Genomic DNA, 20,177 nt, shown 5'->3' on the forward strand with positions numbered 1-20,177 from the left:
AGAGCCTCAAGACATATTCCCACAGGAAACCCCTTTTCCTTTGTCTTCTCCAGCTTCTCCCTCTAAGGAAGTTCACCATAAAAGTTCATGTAAGAGGAAGCACATGGACTGCACAGAGGAGTCCCTCACTGAAGACACAGACTTTGATGAGGGGGAAGGATCCCCACGGTCACCCTCTGAGGTATCCTTTGGTGATAGCCTCAAAATCCTTAAACAGGGAGGTGACTGGCAGCCCTCTAATCCAACCTCTGAGGACTCTGTGTTCCTGCAGGCTTTTTGCACCCGGCCCCCTACCTTCTGGGTTACTCCACCTGCCGATTAACTTGTCCAGCTCATTGTGCAGCATGCGTGGAAGGCTCCTGACACCGTCGAGGCTATTTCCCTGAGGCCAGATAAGATTTTGTCCCCTCCTGCTACGGATCCCCATTGGTCTAAAGGTCTTCCTGTGGATGCTCTGGTGGTGGCAAAAAGGATCTGACGGAAGAAGAAAGCCAGACTGCCCACCCACCCAACAAAGAGTCCCGGGCCCTAGATAGGATAGGGAAGCACACCTTTGCATCAGCGAACTTTGCTATCAGGTCCCTGAATTATATGGCACACTTTACCAGGCTTCAAAGGGATTTGATTTCCGAGCTCTCTGAAACCTTGGCTGGTGCTGTGTCTGATGTGGTCCATGACAAAATGGTCTCTCAGCTGGCCAACATTGAGTCAATATCTATCTCCTCCATGCGGCTGATATCTCACACATCAGAAGGAGCAGTGGATTCAGCTGTGGTCTTGAGACGACAAGCCTGGATGCTCTTGTGCAATTTCACAGAACCTTTTAAGCCTTCCTTTCTTAACGCTCCCATTGAGGCCTCTTCGTTGTTTGGACCCAAAGTTAAAAGCACACTGGCCAGATGTGAACAGGACGGTAAGACCCTTTCTGCTGTAGGTGTCTGTTATTCTTCTCCTCAACGTGCTTTCTCCCGAAACCAAAAGAGTGGGAAGATATGGTTCAAGAAATCTCAGGGTCCTTTCCTTGACACACAGGCCGAGTTCTCCCCTAGAGGCAGAGGGGGAAACTCACAGGGAAGACGCCCCTTTCTAGGCAGAGGGGGCCTGCGTAACCAGGGTTCCAGGGACTCTTTTCCTGGCCAATCCTACCAGCGCTCCTGAAGAGTGGCCCAACTCCTTTCCTCTGGAGGTGGTTGGGGTCATTTCTCCTTGTACCCTTCTGCCTGGCTAATCATCACCACCAATTCTTGGGTACACAGGATTATAACCAGAGGTTATCTTATCCCCCTTCGATCTTTGTCCTGTCCCTTCAGAAAACCTTCCCGACGTTCCACCCAGTCAAAGGGAAGAAGCAGCACTAGAGAGAGAAAAGCTGCTAAGAAAAAGAGTCATCCCAGTAGTCCCTCCAGACCAGATAGGATCCGGATTCTACTCAAGACTATTTTTGGTGCCAAAGAAAACCGGGGACTGGAGACCAGTTTTGGATCTCAGTGTATTGAACAAGTTTGTGAGAGTACAAAAATTCCAGATGGTCACAATACAGTCTATCATCCCACTTTTGGAAAAAGATGATTGGATGTGCTTGATAGATCTTCAAGATGCGTACTACCACATAAAAGTGGACAGGACATCAAGAAGAGCCAGTCACTACCAGTTCAGAGTACTGCCCTTCGGACTCTCTACAGTCCCCAGAGTGTTCACAAAGTGCATGGCAGTCGTCACAGCTCACTTGCAACTACAAGGATTCCCGGTGTTTCCATACCTAGATGACTGGCTCATTTCTGCCCCCACCAGACATCTATTGGAAGAAGCCCTGGCATACTCTCTCCTCGCTGCACAAAGGCTGGGCATAACCATAAACTGGCAAAAATCCAATCTCACCCCATCTCAGTCCACAGAATTCATAAGGGTCATCTTAGATACAAAGAATTGCAGAGCATCCATTCCAGAGCACAGAATTCTAAGGATAAAGCAACAACTGATCTCAATCCTTTCAAGGGAGAAATCCACAGCTCACTCTGTCCTACAGCTGTTGGGTTCCATGGCAGCATCCATCACCATTGTCCCCCTGGCCAGGTTTCATATGAGGCTTCTACAATGGCTACTGCTCACCCAATGGTATCCTTTTCAGCATCCTCTTTCAGCCAATATTCGAGTGACCCACAGGTGCAAACAAGATTTAAATTGGTGGATGACCCACAACCCGTCACAATGGTCTTGCCCCTTCTCCCCCCAGCAACTCAAGGCTACAGTGACCACGGTTGCCTCCCTGATGGGGTGGGGTGGGGGGGGCTATGTCAGGGACAGACAGTCCAAGGCACTTGGTCCAAATTGGAGGCCCAACTGCATATAAATGTTCTAGAGCTGAGGGTGGTGCTTCTGGCGTTGCAAGCCTTCCATCCCCTGCTGCCATCTGGGACGATTGCGATTCAATCAGACAACATGGCGGTGGTCTGGTACATCAACAAACAAGGTGGAACCATATCTTACCCCCTTTGTCGAGAGGCCATGAGGATATGGCAATGGGCGATGGCTACCAACCGTTTTCTTCTAGCAACGCACATTCCCGGGAGTTCCAACGTGATAGCAGACAGACTCAGCAGGTGCATTCTACAACCTCACGAGTGGTCTCTGAATCCCTTAATAGCAGCGGAGATATTCCACCGCTGGGGCTGTCCTTGTTGTGACCTCTTTGCATCCCTGACAAATTACAAATGCAGCAACTACTTCGCCCTGATTCCCCCTCTGGGACAGTCACCCAGGGACGCTCTAGTCCACAATTGGCCCTCGGGTCTTCTTTATGCATTCCCACCTTTTCCCCTCATTCCCCAGTTTCTGAAGAAAGCCCGTCGGTTGAAGAGCAAGGTGATCCTCATAGCACCATATTGGCCTTGTCAGATTTGGTTCCCCTTCCTTTGGCCTCACCTGCTAGATCAACCATGGATTCTCCATCCAACCCCAGACTTGATCTCACATCCACAGAACCTGATTCATTCCAACTTGGACAGCCTGAAGTTCACAGCTTGGCTCCTCCAATTCCCTTGATTGCCAGGCAGAATGATTTTTCTTTACCAGTACGGGACATTCTTATTGCATCTCATAAGTCTTCCACTAGAATTACTTATCTAAACAAGTGGAAAAGATTTACCTGTTGGCTGAAAGAAAAACAAGTAGATCCCTTCTCAGCACCAGTGTCGATAATACTAGAGTATCTGGCCGATCTTTTTCAATCGGGTCTATTGGCCTCTACCATTAGAGTTCATTTGGCTGCGATATCTAATTTCCATGAGGGTGTCCAAGACTCCTCTCTTATGTCACACAAATTATGCAAGACCTTCATAAAAGGTGAAGCCCCATTTTAGAGAACCTATTCAACCATGTGACCTGTCATTAATTCTACAAGCTCTGATAATGCCACCCTTTGAACCAGCTTCTTCTTGTGACCTCAAATATTTGTCATGGAAAACCTTGTTTTTGGTCGCCATTACTTCTGCCAGACGTATCTCTGAGCTTCAAGCTTTATGCATCAAGAGTCCATACTTGATTTTTCATAGAGATAGAGTGTCTTTGAGAACTAATCCTTCATTTCTGCCGAGTGATCTCTGAAATGTCCATTAATCAAACCATTGAATTGCCAGTTTTCTTTCCCAATCATTCAAACAGAGCAGAGTATTGCCTACATACCCTAGATATTCACAGGCAAATCCACTTCTACTTGAACAGGACTAGGTCCTCTCGTAAATCTGACCAGTTATTTTTGGCCTATTCTGGACCTAGATTAGGATCTGCTGTTGCTAAGGTCACATTAGCTAGATGGTTGAAAGACTGTGTGACCTTCATCTATACACAACGTAATATCCCATTGCCTACTACCATGAAAGCTCACTCGACAAGGTCGGTGGCAACTTCTGCTGCCTTCCATGCCAGAGCTTCTTTACATGACATCTGTGCGGCTGCAACTTGGGCTATGCCTCATACCTTCATCAATCATTACAAATTGGATATGGCCTCCAGGGGAAGAGCATTTTTTGGTTCTATGGTGCTCAGGAATGTCCTTCCATGAGAGCCTCCCAGGAATAGAGGTAGCTGGGGACTCTGTCCCATACATAAGCAATGAATGAAGATTAACAATATCAGATAAAGAAGTTATGTCTTACCATAACGTTCCATCTGTATGGTTCATCCTCGTTCAGTCATTACGACCCTCCCTCCTTCCCCCTCCTGTGGCTTCTAGTGGATCTCACTATCTGGTTCTCTTAGGTCATTTGACCAGAGGTAGCCTCTACCTTCTTTTGACTTGCAAACTCAATCTGAGGTAACAGGGAGAGGGGAATTATGGGTAAGAGTTTAGCTCGAGAGTTTGTAGCTGACGCGAGCTTGGAAGATGTCTGGCTCGGTTCCGAGGTCAGAACTGATACCCATACGTAATGACTGAATGAGGATCAACGATACAGATGGAACGTTATGGTAAGACATAACTTCTTTTTATCCCTTCACAACATACTTACATACATACAAAATATTTCAAACAAGGGCCAATATACCAAGACACTTGTTCCCATAATAAGCGTCCAGGCTGTTCTTAAAAATATCTAAAGCAGTACTTTTGTAATGTAATTTGGTAGTCTGTTCCATGTATCTGCTGCTCTCTCAGGGTCTATATGGCTCTGGGTTTGTCCTACTCCATTTTCTCTTAAAGACAGGTTTAACTAATGCATGTCTCCAATCTTGAGCAATCTCCCCATATTTATATGACTTAGTAAATAATAAATATAATGGCACTGTATGTTCTTGCTGAAGTGTTCTCAGGCCATTATTACTAATATAATTCTGTCTCCTCTCTGTGCTTTGTTTGGATACAGTTTGCGCAGTTCTTTTTCAATATAATCTAATTTGATTCCAGTATCTGAGAATACCTGGATGTCACTAGGACGACTCTGTGGAGGCAAACTATTTTGCATAAGATTTTATAAATATATCTATAATCTATTGTGTCTGAGAATAAATTTTAGTATCTACACACAGTTTATCAATTTGTATGCTTTTATTCCTTCCACATCTTATATATCTATAAAAAGGTTTCCCATTATGCTTAATATTTTTATATAAATTTTCTTCAAAATTTCTCTTGATCTTGTCTCACACTATGCTTACTTTGCTCGTTCAGCTTGTTTATTTCAGTTTTCAAAGTTGTAGTTCGACCTGTCTTCCATTTCCTATATTTATTGTTTCTTGCCTTAATCAGGTATCATGTTCTTATGGAAATATATCCCGCTGGCATTATATGCCTAGATCCTGATGTTAAACATTTTTTTTTTTGATTTTTTGCACTCAAACATTTCTCTTTCAAAACTTTACACATTCCATCTGCAGTTTTTCTACTGAACACTTCACTCCAGTTAATTTTACATATTTACTGTTTTGTTTTATATAATCTGTAGTTAATCTTCTGTGCATTAGTTTAGATTTCAGTTGTGGTGCTGTGGTTAGCGTTGTCGCCTCACAGCAAGAGGCTCTCTGGTTCGATTCTCAGCTGGCGTGCCTTCTGTGCAGAGTCTGCATGTCCTCCCTGTGGTCGAATTCACTTAAAAAAAAAAGACATGCAGGTAGGTGCGTGCGTGAGTGGGTGTGCCTTCCTTGAAAGTTGGGCGCCGGCTGGCAACTCGACACCATAAAAATTCACTGCCAATCATTATCGGACTGGAGTTCTGCTGTGGCGACCCCTAACCGGGAAAAGCCGAAAGACATCGAGCAACAAATTAACCTTTATACACCCATGCACATCAGTGGTAGTAAAACTTGACTTGAAGTAACAGCAGTTTCTTTAGGAACACAAACAATGCCTAGTATGTTCCATTCCCTGTTAGTTTTTTCTTTTACAATCTGAAGCAATTGTTGTTCCTGAACATATGTTGCGAATAACTTCCTTACTGATATTGTTGAATCAATATTATTCCAGTGTGTTTCTGATAAATTTAAGTCCCCAGATAATAATATTCTTCCCTTTTGTGTTTCATGCAAGAAATGTATGAATTCCTCTAGGGCAGCAGAGTTATCTTTATTGCAACAGTTACACAATCTATAGTATTGGTGTTATCAATGACCATGTAATAATCACAGGTCTCATAATTATTTTTAATCGCTATCATAACACCTCCAGCTAATTTTTTGTTAGAATGTGTGTTACAGTAAAAATATTTATACTCTAACAGAACAGGTTTACAGTCATTGTTCTTTAACCATGTTTCACAAACAGTAACAACATCAATCTTTTGTAAACGTAGCAAATTTTCCAATAAAAAAAATTATTAATGTGAAGTTGTTCTATCGTGCCGTTCATTCTTACAGATGGGTTTGGCTCCGAGTCGGCCTATTACAAAGATGGAGGTCTTCAGATAGCTCGAGGCCAAGTCCCTATCCCATGATGCACCTAGAGTTACCCCAGATCTAGTTTGCCGCTGCAATAGATCGGAGGTTCTCGCTAGCTCGGGCCCGTAAAACCTTTCTTTATTCAAAATATTTGATAAATAATTTCTGTTTTGTATCTTAGATATTTAGATATTTAGATAAGCTCTTATAGCTTTTGTAGTTCCCTTCCCTTGGTGTGCTCTTTATCTAGTATTTAGCTCTCTTGGCCTCGTTTTTTTTAAGGCCTTGTTTAATGCTTAAATTAGTTGTGTGCTGATAGCGTTACATTAGTCTGAGAGTTAAAAAGTGACTTTTTTGTCACAACTTTGAATTTCTTTACCTTAGAATTTAGATAAAAGTGTGTGCATTAGTACTTATATTATAGTGTGCATTTATATAGTAACTTCTGTCACAACTTGTTTATATTTACTCTTTACCATTTAAACAAATTGTTTTGTGTGTGTGCTTGCCGATTAATATTTAGCCTGTATTTTTAGGAAGGCTTGTTGTTTAATTGTTGTTGGGTGTGTCTATTTTTTACAGCACCCTACTAACATTGTGCTTTTTGAAATGGCTGATGATAAAGACAAACACCCTAAGTCAGGGTTTAAAAAATGTCCTAAATGTGGGCAGAAAATGTCTGTCACTGACAGTCACGTAAATTGTGTTTAATGTTTGGGAGCATTGCATCTCCAGGAAAGCTGCTTCATCTGTCATTTTTTCTTTTCTAGGGTTTTCCAGGAGAGAAAGAGAAAATTGATAGACAGAAGTTTACTTAAACCTTCATTCCAAGAGGCTTTGAGTGACCAAGATGGATCCAGTAAGTCCTCAAAGTCTTCGAAGACTTCTACATCTGAGGCTAAGAAATCTAAAAAGTCTTTGACGTTGGCTCCACAGACCTCAGAGCCAACTGTCTTATCATTTCTGAGCCGGTCCCCGGTTTTGGAACCGGTATCTGAAGTGCCTAAATCTCCAGTCTTACAGTCTGTACCACCTTCTATCCACTCATCTCGGTCTTCGATTAGCCTTTCCGATATGGATGTGGATCGTGTGGTGCAGAAGCTTTTACAGGCACTGGCCTTTGCAAAATTCTTATCGGCTCTGACCCAAGCTGCTTTGGAACCGAAGACCCTTTTACCAGCTACTACTCTTCCTCCTCCGAGCCATACCGGTCCTTCGGTGCCAGAGGAGTTGGACTTGTTGATCGTGGAGCCTTCGGAGCCGACGCCTGCTCCAGTGTCTTCGGCGCCATTTACTCTGACGTCCCCGGCGCTGATCGAGGAATCTAGGAGCCAACACTCTCTGTTCAGGTCCAGAGAGGATAGTTGGACTGACTTGTCAGTTCTGACTCTGCCTCTCAGTGGTTTGGCTCGGATAAGCTTGGCTCCTACCTCTGGCTTGGTGCCCAGTGTCCCGGTGCCGGGGGTATTGATGGTTTCCTCGGATTCGTCGGTCCCTCCACATCGCAGCAGAGGTGCCTTCGAAGCCATAAGGAGAGTTATGTCTCCTAAGACATCTTCGACTTTAGGTCCAGCTTCCTTCTCCCCTAAAGCGCCTGTGTCTGCTTCTGCTTCACAGATCCTTGCCAAGCGTAGAGACCCAGAGCCTCAGGAATCCCCATTGGGAGGCCCGTGATGAGGTTCCCAGGAAGAGAATCTGTAAGAGGAAGCATCTAGACTCCCCACAGGAGTCTCTGACATCTAATACCAACTTGGATGAATCAGAAGGGTCCCCACGGTCCCCCTCTGAGGATATCTCATTTGCTGATATACTAGAAATCCTTAGGCAGAGGGGCGACTGGCAGTCCACCAACCCTACTGAAGACGAGTCGGTTCTCCAGAAGGCTTTCGGATCTCAGCCCTCCACCTCTTGGGTTTCTCCGCCCTTCGATGAGCTTATGCAGCTGGTCTCACATAGGACGTGGGAGTCTCCGGACACCATGGAGCCTGTCCCCAGGAGGCCTAATAAATTTATCTCTGCTCCCTAGGACAAATCTTTTCTGACCAAGGGTGTGCCAGTTGATGCCATAGTGGTGGTGGCAGCCACCAAAAAGGAAATTTCAGAAATTTCTTCTTCTATCCATCCTCCTAACAGAGATTCTAGGATCATGGATAGATATGGGAAGCGCACTTACAGTTCAGTGACTTTTGCACTGTGTTCGCTCAACTATCTAACTCATTTTACTAGACTGCAAAGAGATCTCCTTAAAGAGCTGGGAGATGCTCTTCAGGGTACAGTAGCTGCAGGAGCTTCAGATAAAGTTGCCTCCCAGCTTGCTACCCTCAACTCCGTTGTTAACTCGTCCATGTGCCTCATTTCATATGCAGCTGATGGAACGAGCAGGGCAGCGGGTACAGGAATTGCTCTTGGTGACACTCCTGGATGCACTTGTGTTCCTTCATGGAGCCCTTCAAGTCATCGTTTGTAAATACCCCTTTTGATGGCTTGTCCCTTTTTGGGCCCAAAGTTAAGGAAACTTTGACCAGGTGTGAGCAGGAAGGAAAGACTCTCTCTGCTGTCGGAGTCTGTTTTTCCACCCCTAGCAGACCCTACCCCAAGGGTCAAAGGGGAGGAAAGATGTGGTCCCGAAAAGCCCAATAAACCTTTCAGGACACACGTAGTGAACCCCCCCACCAGGGACAGAGGAGGGGGCAATAATGGAAGACGCCGCCCTCGTGACAGAGTGGGTCCGCAAAACCAGGGCGACAGAGATCAGTTCTTTGGGAAGCTCTACCAGCGCTCCTGAAAGGAGGCCTGAGTGTCGTACTCTGGAGGCAGTCGAGGGTCACTTATCTTTGTATCCAGATGCCTGACTCAAAATAAACAACAACTGGGTACAAAGTATCATCTCCAGAGGCTATTTCATTAATCTGTGTGGAGTCTGTATGTCCTCCCCGTGGTTGGGTGTGCATCAAAAGGCATGCGTAAATGGGCGTGCCTTTGTTGAAGGTTGGACGTCGAGCTGGCAACTCGGCTTTCGTGAAAATCTACTGCCAATCATTAGTGGACCGGAGTTCCACTGTGGCGACCCCTAACCGGGAAAAGCCGAAAGATAAGAACAACATTTCATTCCTTTTGTCACACCCCCTTCACTGACAAGAAAAATTCTGGACGTTCCACCTAGTTACAGGGAACAGGCAACAATAGAGGTCCGATCGTTGCTAACAAAAAGAGTCATCCAACCAGTCCCAGCAGACCAGATAGGATTCTGAACTTACTCAAGATTCTTTTTAGTTCCAAAAAAGACAGGGGACTGAAGACCTATATTGGACCTCAGCAGACTAAACAAATCTGTCAAGAAAGGCAAGTTTCAGATGGTCACGCTTCAGTCGATACTTCACTTTTTAGGGAAAGACAATTCGATGTGCTCTATAGATCTCCAGGATGCGTACAAACACATAAAAATGGCCAGACCATCCAGGGATCATCTGCGCTTCCGGCTGGGAGCCAGTCCTTACAAGTTTCGAGCCCTGCCCTTTGGTCTCACTACAGCCCCCAGAGTGTTCACCAAATGTATGGCAATGGTCACGGCTCACCTGAGACATTTAGGATTCCAGGTGTTTCCATACCTCGATGATTGGTTCCTCGCCGCCACCACCAGACATGAACTCATTCAAGCCATGGACACCAATCTTTCACTCTGCAGTCAGCTGGGCATTACAATAATCTCAGAAAAATCTGGCTTGTCGCCATCGCAACACACCATTTTTATCAGCGCAGAATTGGACACCCACCACCATCACGTTGAGACTTCCAGTAGAAAGAGTCTTACTACTCCATCAGCAGGTCCGCAATCTGATATCCAAAAACAAGGCTCCAGCATCAGAAGTACTAAAATTGTTAAGCATGATAGCAGCTGCAATATTGGCCATACCGCTTGGTCACATGCACATGCGGATTCTGCAATGGCTGTTGTTCACTCAATGGTCTTACCAAGAACTCCCAATGTCTCACCTTATAATTATGACAAACTCATGCAAAAAGGATCGTCAGTGGTGGTTGACCTCACGTTTATATCACGCTATTGAAAGATTTAAATAGCGAACACTATTTCATCGAACCTAAAATATCTAAACCTCATAATATCGAACATTCAGAATAGCGAATTTTTTCCGTGGGAAAAAAATTCGCTATTCCGAAACATACACACAACACAAGCACACCTAAAAAACATCATTCCACACACATACACTTATAATCCTACAACTAACCCTACACTAAACTGTACATACACTACTATCTATCCACTTACCTTAACCCAAACCCTAGCCCTAAGGTGCGTCACTATCGCACACTCACCTAACCCGCGCCCTAACCCTAACTAATTTAACCCGCCCCAACCCTAATTCACCTAACCCGCCCCAACCCTAATTCACCTAACTCGCACCCTAACCCTAACTCATCTAACCCACGCCCTAACCCTAACTCACCTAACCCACGCCCTAACCCTAATGACCACACAATCGCACACTTACCTGAACCCGACCTGTAACTTTCCACCACAACGCTGAAAATAACGAAGCCACAGAACCGGCCAACCAAATTCTTTCCGTAGGAAAGAATTTGGTGTTCTGCAGCTTCGCTATTTTTAGCGTTTGCTCAAAACGGGTCGATATTAGAACATTCAAAGTTTTAAAACTTCGATGTTCTGATATAGACCCGTTGACCTCTCTTCATGTCATGATAAGTCATCCTTTTGTCCTACCCCCACCAGCGGCCACAGTGACCACGGATGCTTCCTTGATAGGGTGGGGGCATTTTCAGGGAAGAACAGTCAAAGGCACATGGACCGATCAAGAGATACATCTGAATATCAATGTTCTAGAGATGAGAGCAGTACTTTTAGCATTGTAGTACTTCCAGGACTTTCTTCTTGTGGTACAATTGCAATTCAGACAGGCAACATGTCAGTGGTCTGGGACTTGAACAAACAAGGAGGAACCAGGTCCTACCCCCCTTTGTCACAAGGCCCTAAGAGTATGGTAGTGGGCTGTATCCACCAAGCGCTTTCTGTTAGCAGCGCACATCCCGGGGAAATCCAACGTGATAGCAGACAAGCTGAGCAGAGCAATTCTGTTGCCTCATGAGTGGTCCCTCAAGAAAGAAATAGCGGAGAGGATATTCCGCAGATGTGGCCAGCCTTGCTGTGACCTTTTCACCAGCCACATGAATACGAAATGCAGAAGCTACTTTGCCCTGATTTCCCCCTCCAGGAGAAGCCCCAAGGGACACACTCATAACACGATTGGCCTCCAGGTCTGCTCTATGCATTCCTACCAATCCCATTGATACCCAAGGTATTACAGAAAGCAAAAGCCTTGGCAAGGAGCATCATTCTAGTAGCCCCTCATTGGCCTCGTCAGATTTGGCTCCCCTTCCTTCGACTTCATCTTTTGGAGGACCCTTGGATTCTGGATCCAGTTTGAGATCTTCTGATGCACTCGTCGGGCGAACTTCATCCCTGTCTTCAGTCCCTGAAACTGACAGCTTTGCTGCTACAATTCCCATCATAGCCAGGTTCTATAACCTTTCTAATGAGATAAAACAAACTCTCGTATCCTCTCATAAATCCTCTATGAGGAAGCTATACCTTAGCAAATGGAAACAATTTTCTATATGGGCCTCTCAAAACAACATTGATCCCTACCAAGCTCCTATGGCCTCCATTTCAGAGTTCTTGACTATGATTTTCAACAAAGGATCTGCGGCAGCAACAGTTCGTGTTCATCTTGCTGCCATTTCTAATTTTCACCTTGGATTTGAAGGATTAAACACTATGTCACAGAAACTATCCAAAGCCTTTCTGAAAGGGACCTTTCATCTCAGACCACCTGTGAAATCTCCCTATACCCCATGGAATCTAAATGTTATGCTTTCTTGCATTATTCTCCCTCCATTCGAACCAGCCTCCTCATGTGACCTCAAATTTTTGTCATGGAAGACTATCTTTTTAGTAGCTATCACTTCTGTCCGCAGACTGTCAGAGCTTCAAACCTTGTCCATTAAGCCTCCTTATTTGATTTTCCATGCTGACAGTCTCACTTCAAACTAACCCCTCCTTTTTGCCTAAAGTTTGCACTGAAGCTAATCTTAATCAAATTATTGATTTGCCAGTTTTCTTCCCCAATCACTCCAACAATTTAGAATATATTGCTGCACAAACTTCATGTTCATAGACAGCTCAGATTTTACTTGGATAGAACAAAAGAGTTTAGAAAATCTGAACAGCTTTTCGTTTCTTTTTCAGACTCCAGAAAAGGTATGCCAGTGGCGAAAACAACTCTGTCTAAGTGGTTATCTGATTGTATCACATTTGCTTATTCAGCTGCTAATATGCCCTTACAACATAAAATTAAGGCTCACTCCACCAGAGCAGTGTCTACATCCTCTGCCTTTTCTGCCAGACTTCCTATAGATAACATTTGTGCAGCAGTCACTTGGTCAAGATTTCATACCTTTATCACTCATTACAAAGTTGACAGGGCCTCCTTTGGGTCTACTGTCCTGAAAAACATACTCCCGTGAGCCACCCGAGATAGCTGGTGCTTGGGATGCTACCAATCTGTAAGAATGAAAGGCGAGATAGAATAACGTCACATAAAGAAGTTATGTAGTTACCATAACGTTCCATGTGAGTTGTTCATCTCGCCTTCATTCTTACTACCCACCCTCGTACCCCCTCCCGGGTTTTTCGAGGACTGAGATGCTGGATTCTTCCTGGTTGCTCAACCCTTCTATAGTTTTCTCTTATGGAGTGATAGAATGCCATATGGTATTATTATATGCAGTAAACAAGATCTGAGGTAACTCTAGGTGCATCATGGGATAGGGACTTGGCCTCAAGCTATCTGAAGACCTTGAGCTTTGCAGTAGGCTGACTCGGAGCCGAAGATTGGCTCCGAACCCATCTGTAAGAATGAAGGCGAGATGAACAACTCACATGGAACTTTATGGTAAGTACATAACTTCTTTTTAATGCTCCTGACATTAACAACTATCAGAGATGCACCAAATGTTGCTATCTGTGAACTGTTAAATTTTTGTCTTGGCAAAAGTCCTACTTAGTGTTTGTCAAATAATGGAAAATATCTGCTGCAAAAATTCCTTTCCTGGATCTTGATAAATGCATACCATCCTGTCTGAACACATTTGAGCCCAAAATTAGGCTTGGATGCTCTACACATTTCCATTTTATAAAACAGGACATTTTTTCCATGTAGTTATTTACTCAAAATATCTTTTCATTCAACATGATACCCCCTGTTCCCCATTTCAGTTTTCTGATGACCTTAGATTTGAAAGATGCATATAATCACATTCCTATAGGTCCAGATTAGAGATATTTATTAAGGTTTTCTGTGCCTGGATCAGATTATCTTTTCACTTCATTACCTTTTTCTCTATTCACTGCTCCAAGGGTATTTGCAGACTGTGTAGCTCTGCTGATAGCTTCTGCAGACTGCAGGGTGTTAATATTTTTCCTTATTTAGGTTACTTGCTTATCTTTGCAGAGTCTTTTTCAAAGTGTCAGGAATCTCTCGCCTTGCTAAGGGATGTCTTAAACAGACTGAAGGTCTAGAACATACAAAAAATGTGTCTCTTTCTCACAGAATTGTTTTCCTGTGTTGTCTCCTGGAACCTCATTTCAAAGAGCCTTTCTTCCACAGGAAAAAGTAAATCTATATGTAGATCTATTCCTAACCTTTTTCCAGTCAGACTATTGTCTCAGCCAGGGGAATTTCTCAGGATTCTGGATCTCATGGGTCTTTGATGCTCATGGTCTTTCTTGCAAGACTCTACATGAGAAAATCCAAGAGTACCTGAAATTTGTATGGTTGCATCATCAACATTCCCTGACATTCCAGATTCCAGTACTGGAATTTGTAAAATGGAAGATTTATTTTGTGTGGAGACAACACATTTTTCAAAATCCAGGTCTTCCATTCTTCTTGCCAGCTCTAGCACAGTCAGTTACAACAGACACCTCAGACTTTGGTTGGGGAGCAGTGTATGTGGGGATAAAAGTGTAAGGTCTTTGGAACAAAAAAGACAGACTAAAATACATAAGCATAAAAGACATGTTGTCACTTATAAATTCTCGAAAAGAATTCCCCTGCATGGAAGTGATTGCACGGCTCAAAATGACCTTGTAGACAAAAAACAAAAGCCAGCAACTGTGAGCTGTGTAACTAATTTTAATTAGTTAATAAAAATATAAAACAACAAGAATGAACAGACCGGTTTCGGCTATGGTATTGACCTAGCCTTCATCAGTGTAATTTTGCAGAGACATCTTGAAGTTCTTATATACATTTGAAAATAATTAGTCACAGAATTTCATTGGTGAGATCATGAATATTCATGAATGTGCCAAATCATAAATATTCATTAAGACCAGGCTGGAATAGTCCACCTAATTTCACAATCCATTTTTTCTCTTTTGCATTTAATTTGCTGTGCCATCCAGATTTGTTGGATCTGTCACCTATTATTTTATCAATGATGGTAAAATGAAACTTTGTTGTGGTATGTTTAAGAGTATGTTTATAAAGGGCATTGCTCATTTTCTTGCATTTGACATCATTGAGGTGTTCAGAAATACGTAATCTGAGGGGTCTGGATGTTTGTCCTATGTAAAATGCATGACAACTGCAGGAAGCCATGTAAATGATCCAATCTGTGCTGCGATTTGCAAAAAACTTAATGTCAAATATAGTGCTGCAATTGCTACTGGAAATTGTTTGGTTTTCAACACGTTTACAATGGCTGCAGTGGCCACATGGCATGCAGCCAACTAACTTGTCTCCAGAGATCCAAGTTTGAGTCATGTTATGATTGATGGGATCATAATGGTGTTTATAATGGTTAAAATAAGATGCAAGATTTTTCCCTTTTCTGAATGAGAACATACAGGTGTCAGATAAATGTTGTGACAAAAAGTTATCAGCTAAGAGAATATTCCAGTGTCGTCTGATGGCATCATTGACTCTATTGTTATTCCTGCCATATGTGGTAATAAACCGTAAAGTGTTGTTTGTGTTTTGTGATTTTTGTTTGTATTTAAGAAGGTCCTCTCTGTCTAAATTTGCAGCATAATTGCTTGCTGTATGTACATAACCCATGATATAACTTCTTTTTTGAAACTTGTTGGACAAATCTTTGCGAAAGACTTCAAAGGTATGTTCATCTGAACAGATATGTCTCATCCTAATGAATTGAGACTTGGGGATGTTTTTAGTGATATGTGCTGGATGAAAGCTGGATACGTGGAGTAAGGTGTTATACTCTGGGTATTTTCTGAATACTTCAGTACGAAGGGTGTTGTCTTCATTCCTGGTAACCAACACATCCAGATATATGATCTTGTGTGGATCATGGTTGATGGTGAATTGTAAGCCCCATTTGTTATCATTTTGATACTCAATGAATTCCATCAAGTATTCCACATCAGACCTCCACACCATCCAGCAATCATCCAGATATCTACGCCAAATATCAATTTCTCCCAAGTAAATGTTATGTGTAACATCATAGATAATTTGTTCTTCTGTGTATGCCATATATAAATCTGCATATATGGGAGCAAATGATGCACCCATTGCAGTACCCCGTACTTGGACATAACATTGTTGGCCATAGAAGAAAACATTTTTGGTGAGAACGTGTTCAGTTAAGCAGATGAGAAAAGTACTGAAGCCAGGTTTGTATAACTCGGATTTATGTAACCAGTAATGTTAAGTTGTCTATCTCGCCTTCGTTCTTGCTGTTTGGGTTCGGAGCCTAGCTCGAGAGTTATTTACTGGCTCGAGGCTACCCCTTATCCTAGAATGCCCAGCGACAGCTACCAAGATCTTGTTTGCCGCTTCAGCTGCAAGGTTGCTTCCTTACTGGCTCAGGCTTAGTATAATCATTTTGCTATTATATATAGTTGTTTTTCTTGAAAGTTTGTCAGGTAATTGTCTATTTTGTGTATAGATAATATCCCTTTATCCCTTTTTTTTGTGTTCTTGGGTATTTTAGCTTTGTTGGCCGTCGCTCCATAACTATCAGGCCTTCTGTTCCCTTGAACTCGTTTAAATTAGAGAGTTCTCCGCCCCCTCTCAGGATAGCCATTTAAATTAGAGGCTTTCCTTCTTTTCTTTAACTGTAAAAAAAAAAAAAAATATATATATATATATATATATATATATTTGTTCCTGTTTTTTATAGTATAGCTTTTCATTATTTGTTGTGTGGTTGCTGTTACTATAATGTCTAAAGATACTAAGGTATCTGACTTCAAAAAGTGTGACTCGTGCTGTCAGAAAATGTCTCTGACAGATGGGCACACTAGTTGTGTTTATTGTTTGGGCGCTGTTCACCTGCAGGACTCCTGTTCTATATGTCATGCTTTTAGTCCAAGGGTCCTGCAGGAACGCAAAAACAAATTAATCCTTCGTTGATTATTGAAGCCTCAGGATACTCCAGCTAAAAGTTCTTAGCCAGCAAAATCCCCTAAGTCTGTCAAGCCGTCGGCTCCACCTTCGGAGCTGACTCCTTTACTTGACCAACCAAGTATGTCGGTACCGGCTGGCACTGACAAGACAACTCCTCCGTCGGCTCCATCTGCTACTTCGGAGCCGTCTCGGAGCCATAAGAGACTGAGATCACCATTTTTGGAGTCCATCCACTCGGCTCCACAGTCACCTTTATTACAGAGTGAATGTAGCCATCATTTTTCCCACTCCTCTTGATCCTCTAGAGTATTGGATCATGATGTGGAGAGAGTAGTAAGTAGGTTGCTTAAGTCACAGGCACTGGCAAAAATTCTGTCCAGCCCACCTCAACAGGTATCGGCTCCAACCGCCTCTATTTCTATTCCTCCTCTGACTACATTTAGCTCGGAGCCGGAGACCGTGGATCCGCAAGCAGTAGAACCGTCGGCGCCGATCATCATTTCTCTTTCGGTTCCGATGTTGGCTCCGATTACCTCGGTTGTACTGTTTATCGAGGGATCTGGGCGCCGAGGCTCTCTCGTCGGCTCCGAGGGGGGGAGTGGCATTGGACCCTTGTCCGACCCCATTCTCCCCCCTCGTAGTTTCAGCGCAGGTGAGCTTGGCTTCAACATCGGCCTCGGAGCTGTCACCCTCAATGCGGAGAAAGACTCCTGTTTCTTCGGAGCTGGAGCTTTCTCTGCCTAGAGGTCGGGGCGTCTTCGAGGTCATGCAGAGTGTGCTGTCCCCCGAAACAGCTCTACTGCCAGCTCCATCAGCTCCTCCCCCTGTGGTGTCTGTGCCAACCTCTACTCCTCCTCCAGACCCCAACCGTAGGGAACCTATGCCCCAGGACACCCCATTGGGTGATCTCTCTTCTTCCGAAGCATCCCCTGATCACTCGGAGGAGCCTCCCCAGAAGAAGAAGACGTGCAAGAGGAAGCACATAGACTCCCCTGAGTCTGTCACTTCAGATACAGACATGGATAAATCAGAAGGGTCCCCAAGGTCTCCTTCTGGAGATGTTTCCTTTTTGGACATCCTTGAAATGCTTAGGCAGAGGAGGGACTAGACTTCCCTAGCCCCTACCGAGGATGAGTCTGTATACCTGGACGGATTTGGTTCCCAACCTTCCACCTCCTGGGTATTTCCTCCTTTTGATCCACTCATGTGTGTAGTGGCTCAAAAGGCTTGGTCAGCTCCAGATTCTGTGGAACCTACTCTGAGGAGACCAAATAAATTTATTACAGCCCCCCAGGACAAGCAATTCCTCTCCAAAGGTGTTCCCATTGATGCCATGGTGGTAGCAGCAGCCACCAAGAAAGAGTTAGCAAAGACCTCTTCATCTGTTCATCCTCCGAACAAAGAGTCTCGGACGATGGACAGATATGGGAAGTGAATGTTTGCTTCAGCAAGCTTTTCAATGGGGTCCCTGAATTATCTATACCATTTTACACGTCTTCAAAGGGATCTCCTGAAAGAGCTTGGAGATACCCTTCAAGATCCTACAGCTGAGGGAGCACCAGCCAAAGTAGCTTCTCAGCTTGCGACTCTTAATTCCATAGTTAACTCCTCCATGAGGCTGATTTCATATGCAGCCGATGGAGCGAGCAGAGCCGCAGGGACAGGTGTGGCTCTCAGGAGACATGCTTGGATGCGGTTGTGTCAGTTTGCGGAACCCTTTCGAGTGTCCTTCACCAATACTCCCTTTGATGGCTCTTTTCTCTTTGGGCCCCAGGTGAAAGACACGTTGACCAGGTGTGAGCAGGAAGGCAAGACTCTCTCAGCTGTGGGAGTTCATTTTTCCACTCCTTCCAGACCTTATCCCAAGGGTCAGAAGAGTGGAAAGATGTGGTTCTGAAAATCACAGGGACCCTTGCCTGACACACATGGTGATTTTTTTCCCCCAGAGGCAGAGGGGGGAACAACAATAACAGACGCCACCCTCATGGCAGAGAGGGACCGCAAAATCAGGGTGACAGGAAACTTTCTCTGCCAAACCCTTCCAGCATCCCTGAAGAGTTGCCTGACTGCTCACCTCTGGAGGCAGTCGGGGGAAGACTTTTGCTGTGCCCAAAAGCCTGGCAAAATATAACAAGAGACAGATGGGTGCTATCCATCATATCCAGAGGTTACAAAATTCCCTTCCATCAATCCCCCATGGAATCGAAAAAGACCATCCAAGATGTCCCACCCAATCTAAGGGATCAAGCAGTCACAGAAGTTTCAAGACTGCTAGAAAAAAGAGCCGTTCAAGAAGTCCCTGCAGACCAACTAGGATCCGGAACTTACTCAAGATTCTTTTTAGTACCAAAAAAGACAGGGGACTGGAGACCAATACTGGATCTCAGCAGATCTGAACAAATCTGTACAAAAAGAAAAGTTCCGGATGGTGACACTGCGTCCATTTTCCCTTTTCTGGGTCAGGATAATTGTATGTGCCCCACAGATCTTCAGGACGTGTACTACCATATCAAGATGGACAGACACTCCAGGAGATTTCTTCACTTCAGGGTAGGGGCCAGTCATTACCAGTTCAGAGCTCTGCCTTTGGTCTCACCTCAGCCCCAAGGGTGTTCACCAAGTGTATGGCAGTAGTCACGGCTCACCTGAGGTGTCAAGGATTCCAGGTGTTTCCCTGTCTAGATGACTGGCTTCTGACTGCTACTACCAGGCATCAACTCTTAGAGGCACGGGATTATACAATCACATCATGCACTCAACTAGGCATTACAGTAAATTTTGAAAAATCTGCCTTGTTGCCCTGTCAGTCTATTACATACATAGGAGCAGAATTAAACACAAAAGAAATGTTTGCAAGATTACCACAGGAAAGAGTTTCCACTATTCGTCAGCAAGTGTTAATTCTAATGCAGAGCAAAAGGGTTCAAGTCAGACATGTCCTCCAAGCTCTAGGCTCCATGGCAGCTGCAATTCTTCTTGTCCCATTAGCACGTTTCCACATGAGAATCCTTCAGTGGCTTCTTTTCACGCAGTGGTCTTTCCAGGAACTACCCATATTTCACATGATCCTGATCACAGAAACATGCATCCACCCTTTCTTGGTGGATGGTCTCCCCACTAGTAATTCAGGGAAGACCCTTCATACAACCCCCCTCCGGTAGCCTCAGTGACCACGGATGCCTCCCTGATAGGGTGGGGGGAGGGCATTATCTAGGCAGGACAGTCCAAGGCACTTGGCAACCTCACGAGTACCATCTGCATATCAATGTCCTAGAAATGAGAGCGGTTCTCCTAGCGTTGCAAGCCCTTCAAGACTCTTTTCCTTCTGGGACCATT

The sequence above is a fragment of the Protopterus annectens genome, chromosome 10.part0 (genome assembly GCF_019279795.1).
Source record: "Protopterus annectens isolate FY-2018-M chromosome 10.part0, PAN1.0, whole genome shotgun sequence".
In the NCBI taxonomy this organism is placed as follows: domain Eukaryota; kingdom Metazoa; phylum Chordata; order Ceratodontiformes; family Protopteridae; genus Protopterus; species Protopterus annectens.